This window comes from Pomacea canaliculata, linkage group LG7 (assembly GCF_003073045.1).
Source record: "Pomacea canaliculata isolate SZHN2017 linkage group LG7, ASM307304v1, whole genome shotgun sequence".
Taxonomy (NCBI): Eukaryota; Metazoa; Mollusca; class Gastropoda; order Architaenioglossa; family Ampullariidae; genus Pomacea; species Pomacea canaliculata.
In genome coordinates, this window is record NC_037596.1 from 23,600,685 (window position 1) to 23,627,812 (window position 27,128).

General features: G+C 42.9%; 1 protein-coding gene across 8 annotated transcripts in view; it reads left to right on the top strand.

The window, feature by feature from the left end:
- The window catches only part of LOC112568014 (roundabout homolog 1-like), a 278,799-nt gene that overhangs the window by 45,735 nt on the left and 205,936 nt on the right, over positions 1-27,128 (top strand). For all 8 annotated transcript variants that reach the window (XM_025244995.1, XM_025244993.1, XM_025244994.1 and 5 more), the window contains one exon: positions 11,172-11,249. The gene's annotated coding sequence lies outside the window, so the exon portion shown is untranslated. The remainder of the gene's footprint in view (positions 1-11,171; positions 11,250-27,128) is intronic.

Here is a 27,128-nt window from a genome sequence, read left to right on the forward strand (position 1 = left end):
TCCCGGGGTCGCTTGATGAACTATGAGCGAAAACTACTCACGCCCCGCAAACATCATTTTATGTGCATTTGAAGCAATTCAAGCTTCTTGACACCGAGAAGCAGTGCCAGAGGGGGCAGGGTCACCATGTCCTCTCAAGAAATTCTTTAGCGTGGGGAGGAGGGGGCAACGGGTCTCTCGGAGGGGTAGAGGCTACATCGGACAGTAGAAGATTGCAGCAGGGATTATATGAAGATTGGATAAGGGGTGACCCTAGGTCATGACCCTTGATTGTGACCTCGTAAATGAGGGTTCTGTGTACAGAAAATTGATGGATACGCAAGAGGTCGCCAGGTCGGGCGAGCTGGCGAATCTTTAGGAGGAATTAAAATAATAATGATATCAAAATGATCTCTCTTTTCGTCCTGTTCCAGTCTCTCCGCCTGCTTGCTTGCCAGTCAACCCCACTTTAAGCATCTTGCCAGTGATGTATGACAAAGCAGAATATGAACCTAGTTTTCCATCTAGCGTCGTCGATAGAAAAACAATACGATGACTAACGATACGATAAAAAAGGAAAAGGGAAAGAAGCTTCATCTTTCTCTATATTTTTCTTACTTTCTTTCCATAAAATATATTTTTAATGCTTGTTGTATTGTTGCCGTTTATACCTGGTGGCGTCTCTGCCTTCTCTTTATTTTTCATCATCATCATCGTCATCATCATCTCCTTAATACAGAGAAAGTTGGAACACGTCATATTTTTCTATTCCTTCTTCAATCCCACCCTCCCTGGCTCTTCTTAGGAATAAAAAAAAAAAAATCCTAGGCCGTTAATGACATGTGTCGCTGTATTTACGAGCTTGTCGTTAATGCAATGGCGGTATTCTGCTCTCGCAACATCTCCTTATAATCGTGCAGATGATTTTCACAAGATGGCGGTTAGCAAAAAAAAAAAAGATAAAAAAAAAAAAGGAAGCAATGCTCACGGCCAGTGCATCATGGCAGCAACCATCGATCCTCCTGATGTGGGTAAATCTGAATGGTGAGCATTATCTCGCGGCGAGACAAAGACGCACTTATAACAAAACGCCAGTCTTTTCTGGAGAGTTGCATTTCTCCCCTCGCTGTCTGCGCCTCGCATCGTCGAGGCCTTTAAAGAAGCAGTTCAACACCATCCCTTGTCACACCATGATTGCACCACAAGAATGGGGCGACGTCCTAACCAGATGTTTGCTTCAAAAAAAAAAAAAAAAAAAAAAAAAAAAGGAAAGGGAGGAGAAGTGGGGTAGCGATGGAGAAAGAAAGAGAGAAGCAGAAAATTGGCATGTCCTTTGCTTCAGGAGTTTCGATAAGAGGTTTCGTCGTTATATAAAAAAAAAAACCTCCCTGGCTCGAAAATGGGATAAAATTGCAAATGTCCGTGTTTTTCCCATACAAAGCAATCGCTGGCGTCAGACCGGGAGCAATCATTTAAATGATTTTTAGCCCGGGTTTGTCTTTAAACAACGGCGAGATAAAACTTTGTTTTGCGTCGGCACACACCATTTCGGCATCTATCAGCCTGATCTTTTTCCACTTGTCAAATCCACCTTGTCAATTCTGTCCTATCGCTTATGCCAAGGGTTTTTGTTGTTTGTTTGTTTGGTTGGATTTTTTTTTTTTTTTTTTTTGGGGGGGATTGACGAGGGACGGGGGTAGGTTGTTTTCTGAGTGGAGGTTTAGGTCACAGTTATGTCACCCTGACCGTGATGCCAGGAAAGATGGAGCGGGCCAAATGAGGGTGATGGAGAAGGGCAAATATTTGTACAGTTTGGGGAGGGGGATGGAGGTGGACGAGGGAGGATGGAATGCTGGGAAAACGAACTCATTTGAAGACCGATGCAAATAACAATTTTTCATTGCAAGCTGAACGGCGTGGGGACCGAAAGCTGGCGGAGAGCCACGAGGTCGATAGTGAGTAGTTTTCACTCCAGTTCATCATTGCTGCTTCGCTTTTGTTTGGCCATCAGAAAAAAAATTGCTGAAAACGCAGTCGAGATGTTTTCAACAGCCAACGAAGGGAACCTGCGCTGCAGGGGTCAAGCCTGAGCGAAATACATTTTATTTTTTAGGAAGAACCACTCCCTGAACTACTTTTTGTTGGAGATTTTATTTTTGTAAATTTTGCCTCAATTTTTTTCTCTTCCGAAAGTCAACACCCTTCAGAATTCAGTCTTTAAATACATGTATTTTATCACTACATATCTTTAATATTTCTTGGAAGGATTTTTAGTTGTATAATCACATTGAGAGCGAGAGAGAACAAAGTGGTTGCAAGGTTAAGATGCTGGAAGTTCAGAAAAAAGACCCTCGATTCGATGTCTGGACCTGAGTCTTGGATCGAACCATTTCCCCCGAACCCTCTTTCAGAAAAGTGTTCAAGTTTTGCACTCCTGCTGGTTTTGTCGAAGGTGCGAGACAGAAAGTGGGTGTGTGAACGATGCCTGGGTCTCAGTATTGATGAGAGGTTGTTATGCAACACGGAGAGGACGAACACAGAGAAATGGAGGAAGGGAGAGAGAGAAAGATTGAAGACAGAGAATGGGAAGATAGAGAATAGATTAAAGGATTGGCAGAAGAAAGAACATACACAGAGGTACAAACTCTGTTTCCTCCTTTGGTTCGAAAATTCTAGATGAGATATAATAAAAAATTCTTGTATTGTCTGCGATTTGTATCGTTATCTTGAACCCACTGGCACTATTGCAGTACACTTTTATCGGATGACAGAGGCGTTTGAGTGTAAAACTAACCTTTCCAACTCAGACAATTGGTTGTATGATCTGATTATATGGACAGAAGTGTTTGAATTTAATTGTATCTTTGCAGACACCATGAGTTTCTCCGTGAGAGATAGAGAGGTGCACCTCTTTATTATTTGCAAAACTGAATGAAGAGGTGTTGTCTTGAGTTAAAGACCATCATGACGGCAAAACTCTTTGCAAATAAATGAAATAAAAAATCAAACCATTACTACTGACGAACTCATGAGCTAAGTTCCTCTGACATATCATCTACTTTAAACTGATTGTTTATGTGCAGGGGTTGTCCTTTAAAGGCGTGCTTGCTTTAAATGACTTGTGCAACGATTTTATTTTTGTAATGACTTACAATGACCTTTTGGAAGGTAACTTTTCTTCTCCGACTCACGTAGTTGAGCTCGGAACAAAATGAAATACTAAGGTCAGAGAAAGAGGTCGAACCTGTGACGTCACGGATTGGCCTAATTAACATATTGTCCCAGCTTTCTCATTGACATCTTAATGGTATAGTTAAGTACAATCCTGATGTCTGTGGGGTTTTTTTGTGCCTGAAAAAGTTTTTAAAAAATACAGTAGCTTCAGTCTCCGTGTAGTCAGATGCCGCATCGCTGTCGATTATATAACAGACAGACAATAAAGTTCTCGACACAGTCTCGTCTCCTAGCCAAGACACAGGCCGCTCACCAGGTGGCGCACTGACGAAGCTACTTGTACTGCTACCCTGGAGGCTTTGCAGCAACACCGACAGATGCACAGCAGCAGCAGCAGCAGAGGTGGAGCAAGCAGTCGCCATCCTAACGAGCAGAGTGCCGTGTGCACAAGCTGTTGAACCAACCAACCAGCAGCAGCTGCCGGTTTCAAACAAAAGATCGTTGTCAAGGTTTCGCAAGACTTTGCAGTTTGATCTTTCCTTGTCACACCTGTTGTGTACGATGCTGTACAAAACAAAACAAAAAGACAAAACACACCGATACAAACCGCCCAAACAATAAGCTTTGTAAGTCGAGCCGCCAGCTTCATCATAAACTCGTGATTGTAATCTAAGAAAATGGCTGGTCACGTGACTTGCATATTTTGCTCCGGGGGAATTTTATTTTCTGTCTTGAATTCCACTTCAGGCGAAAAGCAAAGGTTAACATAATTATAAAAAATGAACTTTTGCATAGAAGCGTAGTCTGCGTGCCATTGTTTAGAATCCTCAGCCTCAGGTTACCGTTACACACATTCTCGTCTGCCCTTCCTTCTTTTCTTTCTTTTTTCCTTCCTCGTCTTCTCATCCACTACTCACCCACTCTCCATCCTCCCTTTCTCTCTTTCTTTCATGTAATTTGTTCATCTGTTGTCTCCTACCACCCTTAGCTGAAACAAACAGATTTAATAGTATTTTTTTCTCAATATTGATGTGAGAGTAAGGGATAGATGATGTAAGGAAAGTAGATTTTTTTCTCATACTTATTTATTTCTGAGTTTCAAATCTTCAATTTTTTTATTTTTCCACTTCTCTCCTCTTTAGTCATTCTCACCATTTATTTTTAGTCTTTATTCTTTTTTTTCCTCTTCTCTTCTCCTACCCTACCTACACCGTTTCTCCTTCACCTCCTTTTTTCTTCCCTTCCATTGAAGCACAAAATTTATAGTCACATCTGTTTCAAACTGACATGTTACTTCGCACTCTTGCCGAGAGAAATACAGTCCATGGAGTTCAAGATCCCATTCATCTCTCGCCACCATATCAAGGCGGACATGAAGATAAATATGTGGAGACAGCACAGGTCATGAGGATGAAAGAGGGATCGTAAATTTCGGCCTGGTTCGATTTACTTCATTTCATTTTTCTCCTTTTAAGTCTACACTCTCACTTTGTCTGTATTTAACTGTCATGTCTATTTTTTTTTTTTTGATTTAGCAGGAGACGATAACTCGGTAATTGATGAGTAGTGTCTACTTGTCACCTTAGTACAAACACTTACCTTGTCTTTTCGTTCTGGTGTCGATGACTTGGTGATGCTCTCCTCTTTCGTCTTCATCATCATCATCAAACATTCTGTGCGGTTATGACGTCATCGCTGCTAACCTCTGCGCACCGTTAGCTATCGTCACCGATGCAGGCCGCCGAGGCCGCAGACGAGTCACGTGCCAGACGGTGTAATCCTGCCTTCCGTTAAGAGCAGACAACTGCATCAAAACGTAATTCCGCGAGATTCCACGAGAGGGCCTGGTGCTCCCAGCACAGCCTGTTTCATCAGCATGGACAGGTAGGAGGTAACTCCTCTTTCCCCCTTCAGCATCCTTCGTTCTCCATCCTCCCCCGTCTGCTACTGGCTGCTGTAGCGACAAACCAAGGGAGGTCATGCCGGCCGCTTACCTTAGTAAAGAAATTTGTCGGCCGAACCAGCATGAGGTGAAAGTTCATCAGTCACAGGTTTTGCTGACAGTGAACCCGTTGGAATGTCAGGAAGAAATGTTGTGCTGGCTCAACCGACAAGTCGGGGGGGGGGGGGGAATGTTTGGCTAAAGCTAAGTGCTAGATACTATGCTCCCCAAATCTGGGCAAATATTCCCTGTTGTGTTCTGGAACACACCTACAAAACATCTCCATGCACAGGAAGATGTCAAAGTCGTGACGTCACGTTTGTATACAGGTATGCTGGGTTAGCACATGGTTCCACTATCTCATTGACTGAAAGCTTCTCAGCATAATTGCGCTCACGTTTGTGCTGCTTGTATATCTGACGATGATGATGATGATGATGATGATGATGATGATGATGATGATGATGAAAAGGAAAAAGGATTTGCACATATTACTCTGGACAGAGTGTGTTGTTAAGATTTGCTTCTCTTCACATATCTTGATGTTTCCAATACCTTTCTCTAAAGAGTAAAAAGAATATATATATATGTCTTACTCAAAATCTTATTTGTTCTTCGTTCTCTCCAAGACTTTTTTCTCCTAAAACGCTTTTCTTAAACTTCTCCCCCGCCCCCACTTGACATTAAAAACAAATCCTTTAGCTACCTCCTTTCCCAATTTTTTTTTTTCGTGTTTTTCTATGACCTGATTCACCCGTTTCTACATGTTCCCCACTCCCATGGCTGTCGTCACACGAGCTACCCCTACTTGGGTCGAAAGGCAGGTGTGAAGTACCTGCGAACTACCTGTCGAACTCACCCGAGGCAGATCCGTCTTCCGCACCCGAGACCGCCTCCACCCCGGGCACTAGTAGGTTCTCGCGTGACGTGTCGGCGTTGGGTTAATACACAAGGATGTGTGTGTGTGAGAGAGAGAAAAAAAAAAAAAAACCACACACACAGAGGAGAGACAGAAGACACACATGAAAAGACGAGGGATTTCCGCTGACAACGGTTTAAACACGGACTGTGACAGTTTATGACAAGAAAAGCAAAAGAAGCTGATGTTGAAACGGGTGCTTGTTCAGTTCATGTAGGGTGGATGAGATCAGATTATAAGGCTAACCATTAAGTCCGCGGAGTGCAGTACAAAAGAAGAAAAGCCCGACACCCGGGGTTGAACGCACAGCGACCGCGGTATGAGGTCAGAGTCGGGTGGGAGATCGACAAAACTTAGGTACTCCGCCTGTTGTGTACCCGGACTTGATAATTTAGCTACTTTGTCAATGATGAGAGGATGATAATGATGATGATGTGTGTGTGCGCATGTGCAGACTTCTACACACTTTCTCTCTGTAACACGTACCGACATTCATATACATGCGCGCGCACACACACCCCGTTAGTGTCTTCATCTCATCGTCGGCCTAGAAGCTATAACTTATCATCATCTCATGTCACACACATTAACACGCACATGTAAATACACACACAACAAACACATTTTCGAAAACTAGACACACTCAAAGTATCCACGAATTCTCTCTAACAACACGGTCAGGGTTAGGAGCGTGAGAGGAAAAGAAAAAAGAAGGAATAAAAGAATATGGCTGTTGATAAATACAAAATAAAATGAACCGATGAGTGACAATAAAAATAATGTTTTAAGTACAGTCTCAGTTTTAATTCTCTAGTTGTAGAAGCCACACACGGTCTCATTTTCGCTCTTTTTTATTCCTTTTTCTCTCTCTTTCTCTCTTACAATATGTCTTTTCGCCTGACCTCCCCCTCTCTCTGTCTATCTCTCTATCTCTGCCTGTTCCCACCAAACAGTGGAGTCTTTCTTGTATGAATATGCAGCGAGGCTGGCGATGCCCTGGGTAAACAAATGGCCGCTGACAGGGCGTCAGAACTCTTTTAGTTTCAGTTAATCGCGGGAAACCCGAACGGCTTTCAAAGAAGTGGCGCCTAAATTGAATTCTGGCCTGAATATAGGGGGCAGCACAGTCTACAGGGGGGAGGAATGTCTTTGTGGGGAAGGTGAGCTGGTGGTGACACACATTGCACGACCTTGGCTGCTGACTACATTGAGAATCTTGGCTGGTGGGGTCTGACAGGACGAGACCTCAAAGAGAGGCGAATGTTTCTTTTAATTTAAATTAGTTTGGAGGGGGTGGGGAAGGAGACCGTTACAAGTTGATTGACCTACTCTCTCTTTTTCTTTGTATGTGTTTTTTCTCCCTTTTTTTCATTCATGATCTCTCTCTCTCTTTCACTTTCCCTCTCTCTCTCTCAGGTCTCTCTCTGTAGTATTTATGGGATGATGAGAATTTCTTCATTGAATAGAGTGTCCTGGGTCACGTGGTCAAACCAGACCAGCTAAAGCCGCTTGACTAATACAAGTAGGTGGTAGCATGGATGTGTGTTGGTGGACTGCTGTCTGTCTGCCGAGACCAACGTTTAGCCTCTTGCGAAGTTCTCCGCTATAAGTCTCGGCGAGCCTAATTGAATGTGACTAAACCGGAAGCTTTGTCGTCTCATGCCTCGTTTTCGTAGTTTCGTACTTGTTCTCGAATGCCTTGATTCTCATCTTCAATGCATATGCAAAGTGCGCACGCAGCCTCCCAGAAACCAGACGCTGATGTACCCAAACCCCTTTCGTCTGATTTAGAAAACAAACAAAAAATATTTATAATTTACACGACTAACCCTTGAAAAAATAAACTTTCTCAGTGTGCATCGCATGCATCAGCAAACCCAAGAAGTTCCTCGTCTGAAACGGATGCCAGCGCTTGGATTTCTTCTCTTAACTTCTCGCTCCCTCTCGTGAAGCCATGCCTCCCAATACGTCACAGCATTCCTCTCGTCACGCGGCTGGGCCGTCTCAAGGGACGTAACTTAATGTGCCAAGATTTCCGGTAACTCTCGGTTTCGGATGTGCACGGGTCACGTGTTGCCGGCGGCTGTACAGGTGTCGCTGTCTGTTCATCGGATCCTACAGGCTAATGATAAATGACCCGGTGACAGGGCGATAATCCCGTCTGTGCATTCTCTAGAAATATTCACACGCGACCTGGCCCTATACACACTCCTTCAGTCGAGATGTCACAGTGACATCGGTCTGTTTTCCCCTTACGGCTCATGTCTAGACTTCTTTTCTAGGTTATTTCTATTTATTTTAAAATACATTTTCTTTATTCCAATTTCACAGACTTCAATACTATTTTTTATGCTTCTTTCCTTTTGTTCATACTTCGTTCTTTGCTTTTTATTATTTTTTTTTTACTTGTCATTGTACTACACATCTTTTTATTTGCTTTTATTTTTATTTGATTTCTTGCTTGGTCATGAAGACGGAAATGCATGTAAATAATGTGCTGGGTGGAGTGGAATTTTCATTGTTACTACCCGGCGTGAGATTCGAACCGCCAGCCTCCTGCTCTGAAGAACCTGCAGGTTCTCCGCGTGTCTAGTGTGATGAAAACTTACAATTTAGGATTCAATTTGCTATCGTTCATCCTGGACACTCAGATGAGGGAGATATGTACATAAACGCGGAACAAACATTGTTATTTTTAAGCACTGAATTGTTAGATATTTGTGGAATAAGAAGCTTAGACGAGGGCTCTCTCATAGACCCCCGGGTTTTGTGACCACGCCTAGAATTTCAGGGACAGCCACAGTTTGCACAGTTCTCACCAGGACCCCGAGTCAGAGTGTTTGTCCACTTAACCGTTGAGCAGCGATAATGAACAGCTTGTAGTCTGCTTCATGATAGTAGCACCATTTTCACCTGTTCTTCTCCTCACCTTATGAAGTACTCCCCTCCCACACATCGTCTCCCCCTTACCACCACCACTACTACTCCAACCCCATCGTGGACATGTCAAAGTGAAGACTCCTTTTGTACCTGGCGTCAGGTATGATGAACAGCGCTCACTGAGGTCGAGATTGTTTACTACACTGTTCGGGACCCGTGTCACAAGTGCTGATAGCAAAGTCGGTTCTGAAGTCGACTAAACAATTTCAATTTACACCGACAGGTGGGTCAGGGGGTGAGGAAATGGGTCATAGTCAAAACAGCTTCATCGTCAAGAGCGACGAACAGTAACGAAAACGAAAAGACAAATGAGTAACAAGTGAGACAAAATAATGAGTCAAATATGAGAGTTTCCAGGATCTCACTGTCGCCCAAGTTCGTTTTCCACACTTTTCTAAAGATATTGAGTTTTTATTTTTTTCCCTTTTGCCTCTGAAATCAAGACTTGCTGTTTACATGTGAGCTTTTTGTCAGAAGTGATCCGTAGCCATAAAGGGCTCCACTGTTCTGTCTTTCTAAAGTCTTTAAACGAAGTGTTTATTTTTGTATAAGCTTTGGCCGATTTAATGTCGCAGCCTAATTAGGTCTGGCTTCTTTGTCAGCTTTTGTCATCAGTGTTTTGTGAGGAGCAGGTTGCTGGCACTGTGCTCCTGCAATGCCTTAAAATAGCCGGTAATTGTGTCAGCGAGATGAAAGCATGCCGACTTGCACTAAATACGGGGACAACAAAGAATATGCCTACATAAAATCCCTCGACGGCACTCGTTTCTTTTACTAATCATAGAAACTGTTCAATAATTTTGTTATTATTCTGGGATTCGAGGGATTTGAGCATGTGTAAACTCGTGTGTGTGTGTGTTTTGATGTTCGCGTTTGTTATTATATTTCTTAATTTCTGCACCATTGAGAGAGAGAGAAAAAAAAATCTGAGGAGAAAATTTATTAAGCTTAAAGAAATGAGGAGGAATGTAAGGTAAGAAAAGAAAAACTAAACAGGAGATGCTACAAAAACTCATCGTCGATAGAACTAGAAGAAGAAAAGAAGAAAAAGTAAAGTTATTGAAAGACAGAGCTAAACATTAACAAACACCCCAAAAACCCTTTAAAAAACACCAAAAAACAAACAAACAAAAACTAAAAAAAAAAGAAAAAAAAAACAAATAAAAAAAACAAAACAAAACAGAACAGAACAAAAAAAAAAAAAAAAAGAATGAACGACAGGGAAGAAATAGGGAAAAAATCTACATCAGGGAATAGAAATAAAATCAGAGAGTACAGAGAGATAGGATAGGCAGAGTGACGGAGTAGATAGATACAGATAAATAAATAGGATAAACAGGAAGAGACATAGCGTGGAAAGGATTGATAGAGACAAACATTGAAGACAGAGATTGATAGGATAGAGACAGAAATAGGGTAGGTGGAATGGATTGACATAGATTGAAATGATAGATAAAAAACTGAAAATGAATCGATTGATGCACTGGATGAATAAGATAGAAATGGATAAATTCATCTTTTCTTGTTGATTCATTGCAACATCTGATCACATATTAAACTTAAACTTTTATAAATTACATAAAGAATAAAAACTTCGTGACACCAGATTGATTTACACGTTAGAGAAGAATAAAAATGAAGTGAAACCAGATTCTACTAGTTTCTGTCCTCCACCTACTTCGCTTTCTTCGTTTTATTTTCCTGCTTCCAATGTTTCCTGTGCACAATGCCTGCTCCAGGAGTTCCAGACCCAGTCAGACTCTCTCTCCTTCTAGGAGACATTATTTCCCAGCCGCCTCCTGAAGTTTGGTCCACACGCAGAGGATGGCAATTGACCTCACACGGTCATCTCGTGCCCTTTGACCCGCACGTGCAGCTCGCACCATTCCCCTTTCCGAACAAGATTTCGGAGTGGTCAGTGTTTGCCTTGCTTTTACACTTGGCCGTCAGGGTCGTGTGGACACAAGGAGTCCAAGATCAGCTTTATGTGAAGCGAACTGCCTTCGAGACATTCGTTCTCAGGACCGACGTGTCTTCGTCGTCCTCGTCATCATCATTTAGATGGAGTCAATCTCGGTACAAAGTTTATGTTTTGTGCGATCGCCGACATGTGTTTCGTGTATCCGTGGAGTAGTTTGTTGATTCAGTATTGAACTGTGTGTCTGTACCCGACCATACACGATCACGTGACTTGAGACCTGCTTGCTTATGTTGCAGGGAGGGCAAGAGAATTTAATATCCAGGGTCATCACCAGAAATCAGCGCTGACTCATACGGCGTTCTTGAAGATTGTTGGTAAGTAGCATTTTTCGGTTGAAAATTCTTTTTAATAAAAAATAGCTGCACAACAAATGAGATATTAAAACTGTATGTCATACCTCAGGTTTTGATGATTTGCAAGCTTACACAGCTTGCTGCAAGCTGTGCCATGATGACATATTAAAACCTTTCACAATAGCGCAGCTTCGGTCTGCAGAGTTCGCCACGGCGATTTTAAAAACGGTTTTGTAAGGTGGTGACGACAGCAACATCAAGCAGCAGACAGGGAAGTGTACGATGACAAAAATTTAAAAAAGAATAATAACGGCGTCGAGCACGCGCATTCAACGTGGTCGCGTGACGTACACGTGCTGGACAGAGTCGATGAAATCAGGTTTATGAGGTGGGAAGGAGGGAAGGACGGCTGGGAGCGAGGGTTTGGGGAGTGAGGGAAGAATCGAGTGTCTAAGTGAGTGAAGGACGGGAAAGGGACGAATAGGAACATAAAGGTTTGAACCTCTTGGATAGACGAGGCTGAAGCGAGTTTGCAAGCACCCACCGTGGTCATCGTCGGCGGCTGCTCCTCAAATTCGTCCATCTTGGAAGACCCGAAGAATGTTGTCTTCTCGCGAGCTACTGCATTCCCTCTTAACAAAAATAATAACTGCCTCTGTGCAAGCAGGGAGACATCTTGAGAAACAGGACCCTGCTCTCACTTCCGGCGAGTACGGGGTCTCGGGGGGTCACTGTGTCGCCGAGAGTGGCCAGGGGCGCCGTCTAGACGCAGTCTAATTACCATTCATAATATATATATAATAGGCAAAACACTTTATAAGTGAAGCGACAAGGCTGTGACAGTAGGCGCATCCCAGAGAGCCAGCGGTATGACGTACCGAGGGGATGAAGAGGGGATGTAGTGGCCACCATTACATTAATGAAGTCTCCAAGACAACCTCGGTGTTTTCTAGCTCGAAAGATATTAGGTTTGAAAGTTGTTTATATACTCCAGTTCTTCTGCTCTCGCTCTGTCTTTGTTTTTCGATTGATGGGGTATCTGGTTATGAGTAGGATGGTTGTGTAGTGTGTGTGCGCGCGCACCCCCGTAGGTGTGTGTGTGTGAGAAAGAGAGAGAGATCTTTGTGTGTGTGGATGTTTTCTCACTCACTGTCCATTCACCTGCCACATCATTTCTCTAAGTTCTCCTTATTCATACCTTCAGACAGCTGACCTGTCCCTGACATCACTGATGTCCGCGCTTGTCCTAATCAACAATTGTAAAACAAACAAACGAACAAACGAACTAACGAACAAACAAACAAACAAACAAACAAACAAACAAACAAACAAACAAACAAACAAACAAACAAAGCAACTCGAAGTCCGAAAGCTTTGGGACGTTGAAGGAAATAAACGATCAGTTTCTGTCCTCAAGGGCAGAAGAGCTACACAGTAACGTCTTGCCCAGACACCCCAGGGATGTCTCATTATCCAGGCTGAGTCGGACCCTGGGGGTAGGGGTTGGTGGAGATCCGCCGACAGTTGCAAGGCTTCAAATGTCAGAAGGCGCCGTCTGGTGGATCGATAGCGTCCCCTGATTATTCCCTCTCCCCATCCTGGGGCGATTAAGGTATCACCAGGCCTTTAGGCCCCAAAGAAGGGAGAGCTGCGATACTCAAAATCTGATGTTGCTTGTGCGGTGCCAGACACTGAAATATCGGTGACCACCACCACAGCATGGGTACTACTTGTCTTTGATGCCTTCTCGCTACTGTTGCTCCTCCGGGCGACATGGGGATTCTCGGGTGGATTAGCTGGCGTCAGACCGGGGATTACGGTGAAGAAGGTTCTCGATGGCTGGAGGAGAAGACGGTGGATTAGCTGTTGACACGGGGTGGATTTATCTTACAGGAAACAGCTCTGGATCGTAGGTGGACTGTCGCATCCACTTCTCGGTTGAAGATTGAATCCGACAAAACTGCAGCTTATAATGATATACCCACATACGTAACTGCCCACTTCATCTTGAAGCACGATCATCTGCTCTTTCCTTTATGTTCTGCTTTTGTTGCTCCTGCAAATGCGAACCAGTCTGGAAACACTCACATAATTCTAGCAGAAGATGATCTTTTCCAAAACATCCAAGGAAGAAAAGAGTGTTTTAATGGAACTGTGGTCTTAGTCTCAATTTTAAAGCCAATACAATTTTTTTTTTAGAAGTTTAGCTGTCTTTTCTACCTGACGAAAACCGTAGAAATATCCAATTCTTTTGATGCCATGAAGAAGACAAGGCTTGAATCAAAGATTGAATCAAATACTTCTAGAATTTTTTTAAAAATTCAAGTCCGACAGATATTGGAATTTAGTGATGAATTCTGTGGGAGGTTTTTTTTCAAACCTCCAGAGAAGAGTCTCCTGTTTGAAACTGAACTCCAGACTGCAGAATCACGACTTTTAACCACTCAGTGGAGTTATAAAAGATTGCTTTTGACATAGTTTAGCTGTCTGGGACTTCCTGCACCATCTTTGATCCTTGTGCAGCTCTTTAAAGTTCATAAAGTAAGACATCTTTGCAGTGTATATAAAAAAAATACAATACCCCGGGTGCTTAGCAGCAATGTGGTTTGAACGTCGATAGACGTCACATTTGAGCTGTCACAAGGCCATACCCTGATAAGTTACAAGGAATATTATAGATTATATTTATTTCCCATTGGAGGAACAGACTTCTGGATGCAGCAGGAGCTGTAACTATGGACTTCGGGGTGGACGAGAAATCAATGATCTGAAATATCATGAGTGGGTTATTTATGTTCACGCTTGCCATGTAAGGACTCAAAAAAATTAATGAATCTCTTGGGGACATTGTTTACTGTCACAATTTTTTGATAACCTAGCCAAAGATCATTTTATGGAAGTAAAATAATTTTTTTTTAATTTGTCCTACATGAGCTTTGGACTCACGTTGTTGATGCTTCCGAAAAGGAAAGTTTCGCGAAGAGGAACAGAGGTTTCTGAATAGAAGAGAAATACCTGTTGACAGATCCTAAACTCCTGTTCCTTAAAAACAAAATTTTGGGGGGATTGAATTTGTAAGGGTCACAAAAACTTTCACAAACATTTTTGTTTTATGGCGATGATTATTGGATCTGTACTGAACCAGGTATTTGTCTGGCCTTGACCACGATTTATCAATATATTGTCAACATCGTCTCCTCTTTCTAGTCCCAAATTAATCAGAAAAACAATGCATTGATGTTAAAATAGAATGCAGAATACAAGCAGACCAGCTGAGTGCACGAAAGTCGTAGAGAAGATGGTGGAGGAAATTGTCAGCTTCTAGGAGCTCACCTGTGTTCTTCAAATGTTTTGTAAATAACGATGATAATAATGATGATGATGATGATGATGATGATGATGATGATGATGAGAAGGAGGAGGAGGAGGAGGAGGGGTATTAAAGTGATGCGATGGCAACTGCTACAAGCTGTTACACCACCTTTTCTTTAACATCTTTATTTTTCTGCTTCTGTTACTACCTCTAACCCTTCTGTAGCTACAACTTCGCCCATACCACTGCTTCTAGCATCGCTGCTACTTCTACTTGTATTACTACCACTACTTCTTCCAGACACCAGATCTTACAAGGTTGTGATTCGCACCTGCATTACTGCGGTTGATTTTCCAACATTTTGTTGATGTTCATCTGATGCCATTCCAGGAGTCAGTTCGCGTCTTCTCGATGGAAAGTAATCACAACTGGTACAAATGCTCCATCTCACTTTTTTTTAAAAATTGTCCTCTCTTATTTCCATGTCTGTGTGTCTCTTTGTCCGTTTTTGACTCATTCTGCAGACAAGAAAAAAAAAAAAAAAAAACAGTGACGGGAGACAAGCCAAGCCTCGTGCGAACTCGGTCAACTGTTTCAAACAATTCCTTCCTTAAAATAAAAAAAAAATCCCGAATATAGGCAATTATGCAGAAAGTGTCGCTTAATCTCTTGCAATTTATTTTTCGCATTTTTTTAAAGCTTCCTGCGAAGACTGCAGTTCTGGACTGCACTGCCAAGCGTGGGAGGCTTTAGGCAACTATATTTAGGTTGGGATGATCAGTTATGCATACAATGTCACTGCTGTCGGCAAATACAATCTGAGAAATAATCAGTTTTCGCAAGTTCGGTCGCCAGACGGAAACCCCCTAACTGTCAGCACTGTTTGCTCTCAAAATATGACAGCAGCCCAGACCAAAGAGGCGACAAAGCGGGGGTAAAAATCTGTGTGCGGGTCTCTGGAAGCTGCTGGAAATCTCGGAGGAGGCAGCAGGCTCCTGATGGCGGGGTTACAGACTGTCAGACGAGGGTAGGGATTGGGTCTGAACTTCCATGTACTCATAGTTACAAGATTGCGTGGCTCCATCTTTCAGTGCAACATACAGTCATAAAACAGAAAACAAACAAACAAACATCCACACAAACAAATAAAGGACCAAGAAAGCCCACGTAAGGAACAAAAGAACTTAACTCCTGATAGCTCAGTCCAACATGGATAGTCATGGATAAATTATTATATATTTAATTATTTGCTTATTTTTTTTGGAGAGGGGTGATGATTTTAAGCTTGACAAAAGCACCTGACATCTACGTACATAGCCGTAAACAGAAGTTCGTGAATAACACTGCGTATAGTTTGAGCTCACCGAGACCAAGGATATGCTGTAGCCGAGACGCTAGGATACGACATGTTGGTAGCTGAGTCAAGCATGTATTCATTCTGTGATGAAATCGCTCCCTTGGCAATCCTTTTTCGATTTCTACTGACCTGAAGATTAGGGTTGGCATACTTCAAAGATCAAACATTCCATCGACAACTGGTCTACCAAAATGGCGGCTATTGTGTCATTGCAGTCAGTCAGAACTAAGTGAATAAAAGGGTGAGAAATGTTGCTGAAAGGTGCTGAAATCCTGTCACCATTACAGGTATTGCCGTCGTTTAATAATTAATAAAACATCATAAACTTTTCTGATTCTGTGGGTCTTTCCTTGGGAGTGGTGGGGGCGGGGCGAGGTGGCAGTTGCACGTTCAGTGTTCACTCTTTGCCTCCGAGTGTTCAGCGAAACCTGTGTAAGAGCCTGTGCAGTAAATGATCTCCCCCTTCCCCTGTACCACTTCCTCTATCCCCCCACCACCACCATTCAGCCTTCTGTCTTCATAATGATGCTGTGCATATTGTATGCCCTCTGGCGGCCTTTTCCCCCGCCTTATGAGGCTCTGGTTTGTCTCCCCGGGGCCAGTTCCGTCCCTTTGTTTACCGTCGCTTCCAATGAGGCGATGTAGCAATTTTGCAAGTGTTGTCTCCCTTCGTCAGACGCCTGTCTCACGGAGACCAAGCGAGAAGCAAGTCATTACTGACTTCTGAGAAGCGGGCGGGATTAGCGCTGTGGGGGGATATTGGCCTATTTCTTGAAATTAAGTTCTGGTCCCAATCCTGCAAGCATCCAGGACCACGGCCATGCTTCCAGACTTCGTCAGCAAAGCGTTGGAGTCAGCAAGGGATGAAGATGCCTCGTGTCTCCGACTGATTCTCGAAGGAAAGAGGGAAGGAGGTAAAAAAAACTTTTGCTACCCTCCACCGCAGTTTGTATATGGATTTGAATGTGGGTGTGCATATGCATATCAGACTGGGGAGGGTATTAAAAGAAAATTCCAGAAAACTGCACCTTGCCAATATCCGTTAACCTAGTGGCTCTCACAAACCTTTCCCAGTCGTCCTTCTCACCCTCCCCTCTCACCTCCCAAGCGTCTCCTCCCGTCTTTATTTCTCAATCCTGGCTTCAGTATGTTTGCACCTCCCTACTTCTCTCTGAGAGGCGTTGGGAGAGAAACACTTTCATTGCGTCAAGGAACATTTAAAAATTTTCTGCACGACTGGCGGAAAACGCGAAGAAATGAGAAAAAAAAAAGTTATGTTGCTGACAGAATGCAGGCGGCAGTCATGCCACGGAAAACACGCGTGGTAAGTCAAAGGTCAATCGTGGAGAACATTTTAATAGAGTTTTCTGGAATCTTACCTGGACTTCCTCCTCATATATCTCTGTGTGTCTGTGTGTGTGTGTGTGTGCGCGCGCGCGCATGCATTGAATATTTCTATATGTGTTGTGTGCATTTATCTGTGATTATTTTTTTAATTCAAAAATCTGAGATGTCACTGAATGTCGAAGAAACCATTTGACATAAGTGTGGCTGCTGCGTCTGTCATGACTCACATGCAGCGCTACTTTCCAGTAGATGTCACTTTACAAGTCACGTGACTTTCCACCAGGTGTCACATCACTTTCCACGTCAATGTCCACTGTCGATGTCGAGTCTCTGTTCTGATGTGTTATCTTCCACTCAGTGATACTTTCCATCGGTCCTTACTTTCCATGCCGTGTCAGTTTCCACTTTCCGTCACTTTCCATGGATCATTACTTTCCATGTTTTGTTAGTTTTCACTCTCTGTCGCTTTCCATGTATTATCAGTTTCCACTTCCTGTCACTTTCCATGCCGGTGTCAGTTTCCACTTCCTGTCACTTTCCATGGATCATTACTTTCCATGTTTTGTTAGTTTTCACTCTCTGTCGCTTTCCATGTATTATCAGTTTCCCCTTCCTGTCACTTTCCATGCCGGTGTCAGTTTCCACTTCCTGTCACTTTCCATGTCATGTCAGTTTCCACTTCCTGTCACTCTCCATGTCATGTCAGTTCCACTTCCTGTCACTCTCCATGTCATGTCAGTTTCCACTTCCTGTCACTTTCCATGCCGTGCCATTTTCCACTTCCTGTCACTTTCCATGTCGTGTCAGTTTCCACTTCCTGTCACCCTCCAAGCAGAATCGCTTCCCACGTGACGGCAGCTCCTTGTCGCCTCGAGTGTCACAGAAGGCCATGCCAGGAGGATGGCGATGGCTGCGCAATAATGCCAACCATTCTGTGATTGTATGCAACAAAAATGTCTCCTCTCACTGCCAAAACATGGCTAATCGTGTGTGGCGGTTTCAATCAAATACCTTTCATTGCACAAGGACTGGCCTTTTATGTTAACGATAGTGTAAATCAAATCTGTTTCATTTCAGATGGAGGCTGGTTTTTCTGTTAATGAGGCTCTAAGTCTTTGCACGGTGAAGGAAGGAGGAAATCCATTTAAAACTCAAAACCAAATTGCGTTGCCTGTTTCCATGGCAATGACATTTGCTGTTGGCCAGAGCAGGATGGCCTTTTTTTGGGAGGCGCTTGTGTTGGGTGGTCAGCCCGCCATATTGGGTGATTCACAGGGTAAATATAAAACAATACAACACCATTACTTTTCTGCTATAGGAGCCTCCTCCTCTGTTACTGATGGTATCAAGATACGAGGATACAATATTTCTTTTTGTTGGCTGGCTGGAATGTGCATCCACTTTGTGGTGATTTCGCCTAACGACGAGGGTGATGAAGGTATAAAGAAGTACAATATCCGGGGAATAAAAGGAGAAAACAAGACAGACGGTTAGCCTGCGGAACGGATGTCACATGAACAGAACATCTTTCTAGACAGAATCTTGCAATTTTTATTGTTACGACTCCTGCCCCTAAAATAAGAATGGCGATCCATTTCGACGATCTGAATTTCCTCCTCCTCCTCCTCCTCCTCCTCCTCATCATCATCATCATCATCATCATCATCATCATCCAATCAATCAATAATCATCATCTTCGATAGACAGGATGTACCACCTACTTTTACAACGAGACCATTCATCTTTTTTTAAAAATAGAAAATTATTATCGATGCTGTTTTTGCTAAAAACTAACTTTAGAAATGACATCGACATCACCTTCTTCCGCAACGAAACATGTGAACTTTGCACCCAGGAGGCGCTGACCTCCTGTGCCCCCAGCTTTCAGGAAGAGGTGTGTGTTCACAGCGATGTGTGCAGTGAACATGCACGTGAATGCGTTGGCCGAGACTGGCAGCTGAAAGTGACTTGTCTTTAGACAAAACAGAGGGTTACTCATTAGTCTTCTTACAACAGATTCATTAGCATGTTGTCAGGCGCACACCCTCGCCACGTGAGGCTCGTAATAGACAAAAGGCACTCCCTGGGCCAACACATCACGTGATTAACTGGTACACAACATCCACCTTTCCCCATCCCCATCCTTCCTCTTAAAAATACTTTGGTATTCACAACATCATGCCTTCTATCTGTCCATTAGAGGTTTGGTACAAAATACTTCATTTACATAAATGTTTGTCTCATTCCTTTAGTCCCACTTTTTTTCTTTTCTATTTCTTTTGGTTTTTATTTCTATTATTTTTATCTTTGATTTGTCCATTTTTATTTATTCGTTCTTGTTTTTTCATTTGCTCTCGATCACGTGTCATTTTTTTTTTCTTTTTTGAAGAAATCTCCAACATTATTTGAAACACAGAAATTACTCATTATTGTTTTTTCGTTCATCTCATGTAAAATACTCAGCGTTTAAGTGTCAAACACTACATTAGAGAAAAGCGATGTTTGAGATGTGAGGTCTGGCATTGAATTCTTTATATTGACACTGAGGAATGCCGGGTTTGTGGAGCATTTCGCCGTTGACACACATAACTGTTCACTTCTGGAGCAATCTGCGTGCCGCGAGTACTCAGGAGGGTGTTCCACACAGTTCTCATTCCTTGTTACCCTTGACAGCTTTATGGATGTTTGGTCTTCCGCTGTCTGATCCAGAATGATGAAGCGTGCAGTCCAAGGCGGCTTCTCAGAAGGCCGCTTAGGCCGGAGCGGGCTTGGCACAAGATCGCAGACAAATGAGATCAAAGGATGGATCGGTCCGTCCAGCGGCGACCTGGATGTCAAGCGCGTGCTGGTCCAGGCATCTGCTGCAGGACGACCATCAGCCTCAAAAAAAAGTTGTTTTCTCCTTTACCTGGTCCTTTCATTTGCATAATGGTGCTCTGGGGCTGGCTAAGTCTGACTGGGAGACCGTCTGGTCCTTCTGTGACTGTTGTGATCGTGCTGTTTAAGTGTTCGAGGGTGTTTGGGTGCTTGGACAGACAAATATGGGAAGATAAAGTGAGCGAAAACATCCCAATAATTTTATAGCAAGACAAAAGAAGACATACAGGAGAGATTGGACAAAACATTTATAACGAGACAAAATGAGATATAAATGAAAAGAAAGATGCTAAAGACATGACAAACTATAAAAAAATAGACAGAAAAGCACAAATATGACAAGACAGACAGGATAAGACAGGTCCAACAAGACAATTTCAAGGCAAGCAATGAAATGATGTTTCAATACTTCTGAGCCAGAGAACACGAACAAATAACAACCAAAGTGCTTTGTCTCGATGGGAATAGCTGGATCACGTGACCTAAGTCATCACAAGTGTAAGCTCGTGGTGAAGACGATGAGAGCACTAGTGAGGAGGAGCTCTAACCCTCTCCTCCTGGCCTTGCCAGGCCGTCAAACCCAGCCTGCATTTCGTTTCATCCAAAGGCTGGTGGACATCCAAGCTCAGCCAGGGACGATCATCGGAGGATCAGCCAAGGTCCCAGAGCTGTGAACATGTTTAACACCACAGAGCTGAACGAAGTCTAGCCGAGCCTGTCGTCTAATCATCGCCATTCACCTCGGGAACTTCAATCAATAAATTCGCTTGAAGAACCTCCATCCATGTCGAAGACAGAACATCCGGGTGGCAGAGATTCGCAAGAGGACCATCCATCCTCCTGTCCCGGGAGTGGGGAGATAAAATTCTTTTATCTTTACTACTTCAAAACTGCCCTTTAAGTTATGTGTTATTGAAATAGTGGTTGTAGTAGTCGCTGTGGTGTTGATGCTGGTGAGCTTCGTGTGCCCTGTCTTGAGAAATGTGAGGAGTCAGTCCCTCATCTGAACAAACCACTTTTTCACTGAACAGTTCTGAAGCCACTTTTGCTGCCTCCGTCAGTACAAATCTTGAAAGTCAGTCCTGCTATCTGAAACAATATAGAGCACTATTTTCAGCCAAGCATAAAAAGATAAAAGTTATGAACAAAGAAACTGGTTTTACAGGTATTCAGGTGAGTGAGACTGTAGGACACAAGGTAACTCTGTACAAAGATGTTTGCTAAAGAAAACCCAGCTTGCTGTATTCTGTCACTTAGAGACACTTTCATGGCCCAACCTTTGACTCTGCAAATAAATCATCATCATACTCCATCACCACATGTTTTTCTCAGTGTAATGAGCTCGGAGGAGGCCTGATGTTCTGGTATTTGTCGTTGCAGTGTAAACAAGTAAAAATATCAAAACTTGTATTTTTGGCTCAAACAAAATTGTCCAAAGCTTATAACAATTAAAAGCAATATAATTATCATTCTTTCTTGCGTTGGTTTATTTATCTTTATTTGTCACGTTTTTCTTTCTTTCATGATTTTCTTATTTTTTATTCTTCGATCTTTCCTGGCGTCGTGAGGATCTGGAGACCATCTTAACCCTCTCCTCGTCAAACATGTGCGAGTGACAAGCGACATTTCCCTCACAATACCCAGAACCTCTTCCTCCACCCCATTATAACTACCCCCAACCTCCACCCCGCCTTGTCTCCTCCCCGGTGCCGAGGTGGCCCGCCGGCAACCAAAGCTAGGCGCCCTCTAATCAGCTTGTGTGGCCCACGGGCCCAGTCTGGTCTTGGTGGACACTGGCCTGGAAGTAGCAGGCCCCGAGACGTGTTTTAATAAACGCAGGACCTGATTTCGACCAGGTTTGCCTCTAATTAACGTAGTCTTCGCTAAAGGTCCAACAGCGACTGACCCAGCTTTTGTTTGTGGGAGGAAGTTTCCAGAGACGTGAAGTGGGGAAAGAGGGGGGATAGGGTTGAAGAATGTGGGAGGGGGATGGCTAGAAAGCCACGATGACCCTGTACACATGGACGGTTCTAGAAATGTGGGCTGCGGTCCTGGAAGCGCAGTGGTCCTTGTCATCAGACAAGCGAGGATCCGAAAGTGTGAGGATCGGATCTTGTTTCAGGAACGTATGTGCTTGTCTCTGGACGTCAAAGATTCCGACTTGTACTTTGTCTTCCTTCCTTTATTCAGTTCCTTCTCAACTCCTCCCGAGAAAATCACTGAATCACATCAAAATCAAGCAACAAACCAATCGTTGGTCACATTTTATATCTCCCTCACAGCTCACTTATCCGTCGGTCTAAAGGTCGGGTCTATTTATCCATAGACACACCTTTTTCTCGTACTTTCCAATCCATCTTCCAGACTTCAAACTTTTTTATTTGTTCCTTTACTTTTTAACTGGGCCACGTTCAGAGATGGAGCAAACCATCTGGAATGTCAATAGATATGCTTTCGTTGTCAAGGCTACGCCAATACGATTGTCAGAACTATAAAGGTTTTTTCTCAAATTCGTGATTTCGCGGGTTTGACCTTATTCCGTGCATGATGATGATTGTAGCCTTGTATCTCCCTGCTGAGGATTTTGAAACTAGTTTGATTCCCTGATTGATTGAAAAGCGGTTTGCACTCGTGTGGACCTGTAATATGCAATGTCTTCAAGTGTACAAGTGTGTCCTTTATTCCTCCTACCTCGGGGTGCACGGAAAGATGCTCCCAGGCTTCGATACATACAAGTATTAAACTATCGATATGTCTAATTCGATCAACTGTTTAGATGGCGAAGAAGACGAGGCAAATCCTACTTTACTGCGACTGGACTGACAATAAAACTTTAAACAATGATTGGATATTGAATTGTTTCCATAACTTTTTCTTAGTGTTTAAAAAAAGGACTGCCGAGACAGGAATCGCTGCACCGTTTCATTAGATTAACCGGAGAGAGGCAAAAGAGTTCTGTCGACAGCTAAAGGAGGATAAAAGAGAGTAAAAAAAAAAAAAGTAGCGGTTGTGGTTGTCTTTTTTCCTCCCTCGTGACGAGTGTAGACAAGCGGGATTGTGCATGATGGCAGATACCAGCTTTTTGCCGCACACTGACATGCTTTCGCCGGAGGGAATGCAGGGAGAGGTGCAGAAAAAAATCGTTGGAATTCTTTCCTTTCTTCCAATGGTTGCTGTTGTGTAACCAGCTTCCTTTGTTCTTGTAAATTGTGCTGTACCTTGTGAGCAAGAACTTGCTAATGATGTTAGGTAAAAAAATACAAAATAAAAGAACAATAAAAAAATCTAAGCATAATGGCAACAGAACAATGTTCTTTTATATATGTGTTTTCAAAGATGCACACACACACACACACAAACATACAATCTAACATTGAGTAAAAACTCTATGATAATTGAGGTAAAAGAAGTTTATTCGTGCCGCCAACTGAGGACGGGTAGAGACCGGGTAGATAGTCATACAAACACTACCTAACCACGGGGGAAGGATTCCCAGGTCAGTCACTCCACACTGTCGTCAAAGAACTTTTCTTTGTATCGACAAAAACAAAACTAGAAATGCCAAAGTTTGCGACAGAGTATCACTCAAAAACACACAGGAGGCAGGAGCTCGACTACAAGTGACTCAATAGGATGCGCGGAAACATCGATCTTGGCAGGAATCGTGGGTGTCTGGTGCCACCAGTAAACGCTGCAATAAAGAAAGAACAAAGTAAGAAAAATAATGAGGAAAGAAAGAAGGAATTAAAAAAGGGAAGAAAGGAAAGAGAAAGAACAAAAATCAAAGAAGGAAGAAATGAAAGCAAGAAAGTAGTAATAAAAAGGACAGAAAAAATTAAAGAAAGTAGGAAAGTATTGAAAAGAAAGAGGTTCATACAGAATTTCGCATGCACGTGCAAACAAGGGCAGGATACTCTGCCGAAGGGAGAGTATTGTTCAGATGGTGAAGCTGTACCAGCGAGCATGAATGCAGGAAGGAAAAAAAATATAAAGATGAAACTTTGAAAGAAAAATCCACTTTAAGACACAAACTAATTAACTGGTGTGACGTCACACTTTACGTTACTGTTGCCCTCGGTAAAATGTTGTAGCAGGATGCCATATGTGTTCAAGCATAGGAAAGGGGGAAAAAAGGGAGAGAAATCTGTATGAAGGGGAGTAATTTGAAATCACATATCGACAGAAGAGTCAAAGATCATATGTCTTCACAACACAGTCCGCTGGAACGAAGCTGCAGAAGTGTAAACTGAATTCCCAGTTCGCAGAAGTTAAAAAAAAAGTGACTGGTAAACTGAATTGGAAGCTTCTGGAAGATGGGAAAAAGAATCAACAAATTGAGAGACAGAAGACAGACAGAAATAACATGCTGCACAACTGCAGGCTGGGGTCAGTGACGCACGTCAATACTTCTTTCGCTTATCTATGGAGGGACGGGCTGTCATCGGCCTGTCATCGTCGTGAATACCAGCCACAATTTGCTCAGACATGGAAGTTGTGAAAGTGGAGTTTATGGCGCTGGCGGAGAGTGAGAGTGTGTGAGAGAGAGAATGAAAGAGTGAGAGTGTGTGTGAGAGAGAATGAGAGTAGGTGTGTGTGTGTAAGAGAGAGAGAGAATGAGAGAGTAGGTGTGTGTGTGTGTAAAAGAGAGATAGAATAAGAGAGTAGGTAGGTGAGTGTGTGAAAGATAGAGAATGAAAGAGTGTGTGTGAGAGAGAGAAAGAGAGTAGGTGGTAAGTGTGTGTGAAAGAAAGAGAATGAAAGAATAGGAGTCTGTGTGGGTGCGAGAGGGAGAGAATGAAAGAGTAGGAGTGTGTGTGTGTGAGAGGGAGAGAGAGAGTGAGAGTAGGTAGGTGAGCGTGGGAAAGAATGAAAGTGTGGTGTGTGAGATAGAGAGAGAATGAGAGTAGGTAGGTTAGTGTGTGTGAGAGTGAGAGAGAGAATGAGAGTAGGTTAGTGTGTGTGTGTGTGTGAGAGAGAGAGAAAGAGAGTAGGTTAGTGTGTGTGTGTAAGAGAGAGAGAGAGAGAAAGAGAGTAGGTAGGTTAGTGTGTGTGTGAGAGAGAGAGAAAGAGAGTAGATAGGTTAGTGTGTGCGTGTGAAAGAAAGAGAATGAAAGAATAGGTGTGTATGTGTGTGCGAGAGAGAGAATGAAAGAGTAGGTAGGTGAGTGTGTGAAAGAATGAAAATGTGGTGTGTGAGAAAGAGAGAGAATGAGAGTAGGTGGGTTAGTGTGTGTGAAAGAGAGAGAATGAAAGAGTAGGAGTGTGTGTGTAAGAGATAGAGAAAGGATAAGAGAGTAGGTAGGTGAATGTGTGAAAAAAGAATGAAAGTGTGTGTGAGAGAGAGAGAGAGAGAGAGAATGAGATTAGATAGGTGAGTGTGTTTTGTGCATGTGTGTGTGTGTGAAAAAGAGAGAATGAAAGAGTAGATGTGTGTGCGTGCGTGTGTATAAAAGAGAGATATAGAATGGAAGAGTAGACGTGCATGTGTGTGCGCGCGCGCGATCGCAGTGTGGCTGCATTGTATGTGTTTGTCTGTGTGTGTGTGTGTGTGTGTAAATGCATGTTGTATGTGTTATATAATGTTGTACTACGTGTGTCACAGGTAGGAAATGGCGGGTCGCGGTATATTCGCGCCTCTGTATCAGAATCCTCGTGCAAAGATGTGCGATTGACCGAAGAAGAAACACACAAAACAAAAAGAAATCACACCTTCCCTCTAACCTTTTTTACCTCCCTGCACGACAAGGGCGATGCTGATAAGACCACTTCTCACCCGACACTCCTCCCGGTAATGGCGGCCTGATGATGGCTGTTGCCATTCCTGCTGCATCAGCGCTTTTTCTCACATCTCGCAATTTCGACTTGAACCTCATTTACATATTTCTCCTCGAATTCATCCTCGTTAATTATTATCTTTTGTCGAACATAGACGTTTTTCCCTCCTTTTTAAAAAAATTGAAAGATTCTCCCAGTGGTGTGGTTTCTGCTGGTGGAGAAGAGCGAAGTAACTGCTGAAGAAAAAGCTGATGAACGCAAAGTGTCAGCAAACGACAGATGCGGTGTAAAAGAAAATAACAACCTTGCTGACAAGGATGATGTATTTTGGTTGTGTGTGGCTTTTATGGAAATTCCAACATGTCTGATAATTTCCGCTGAGATCCACGCAGCGCGAACTGTTTTTAACTCGTCCTTCCTGCTCTGTCTTTCACACACACACACACATCTTCCTTCTCTCTTTCACACACAAATATACGCACATACACACTGAATTTCATCCGTTATTCGTCGTATTTTCTTTTTCTTTATTTTTTATTTCTTTCTGCATCTTTACCTTTTATGCCAAATGATTGAAACTGGTCTGGATGATCATCGAGCAGAACACAGTTATTCATCGAAGACCCTTGTCCTTCTTCGAGAGGAACTGCTTGCAAATCCAACAAAAGTCACCAATGTTGGTTTTTTTTTTTATTGGACCAACTATATAAGCAAAATTAAGAGTAAGAAAGGTAGGTCTTTCTCTCAAAAGAAAGAAAAATAATTGTGGCTTGCAGAAAGCTGAGTTGGATATCGTGCTGAATGTTGTATTCGCAGCACAAAGCAAACAATTTATACTACGGTTGTATCTCTCTCTGTGACATTTAGCCTCCAATGTTTCTGTTGGAATTTAGTTTCCACGTGTTAACTATGGACCAAGCCCTGCTGGTTCCTTCCAGCTGGAATGGTTCGTTTGCACACGATTTAGGACTTCACTTCGATGGCGGCGTTGATGACACGGAGACATTTCAGATGTTCCCTGAAGATCCCGCCATGGCTTTTTTTAGTTACATTCTTCCCAATTCTCTTTCTTCTCCTACATTCAGATTTTTTTCTTGAATTGTGCAAGCTTCACAGATCTCCAGTCCTGACATTAAAATGTCGAAAACTGAAATCCCACCCTGACCTTATTAAATGTCAATAATTACGACGTATATATAAGACTACCCGGCTTCTCTCCTGGAAAATCCAG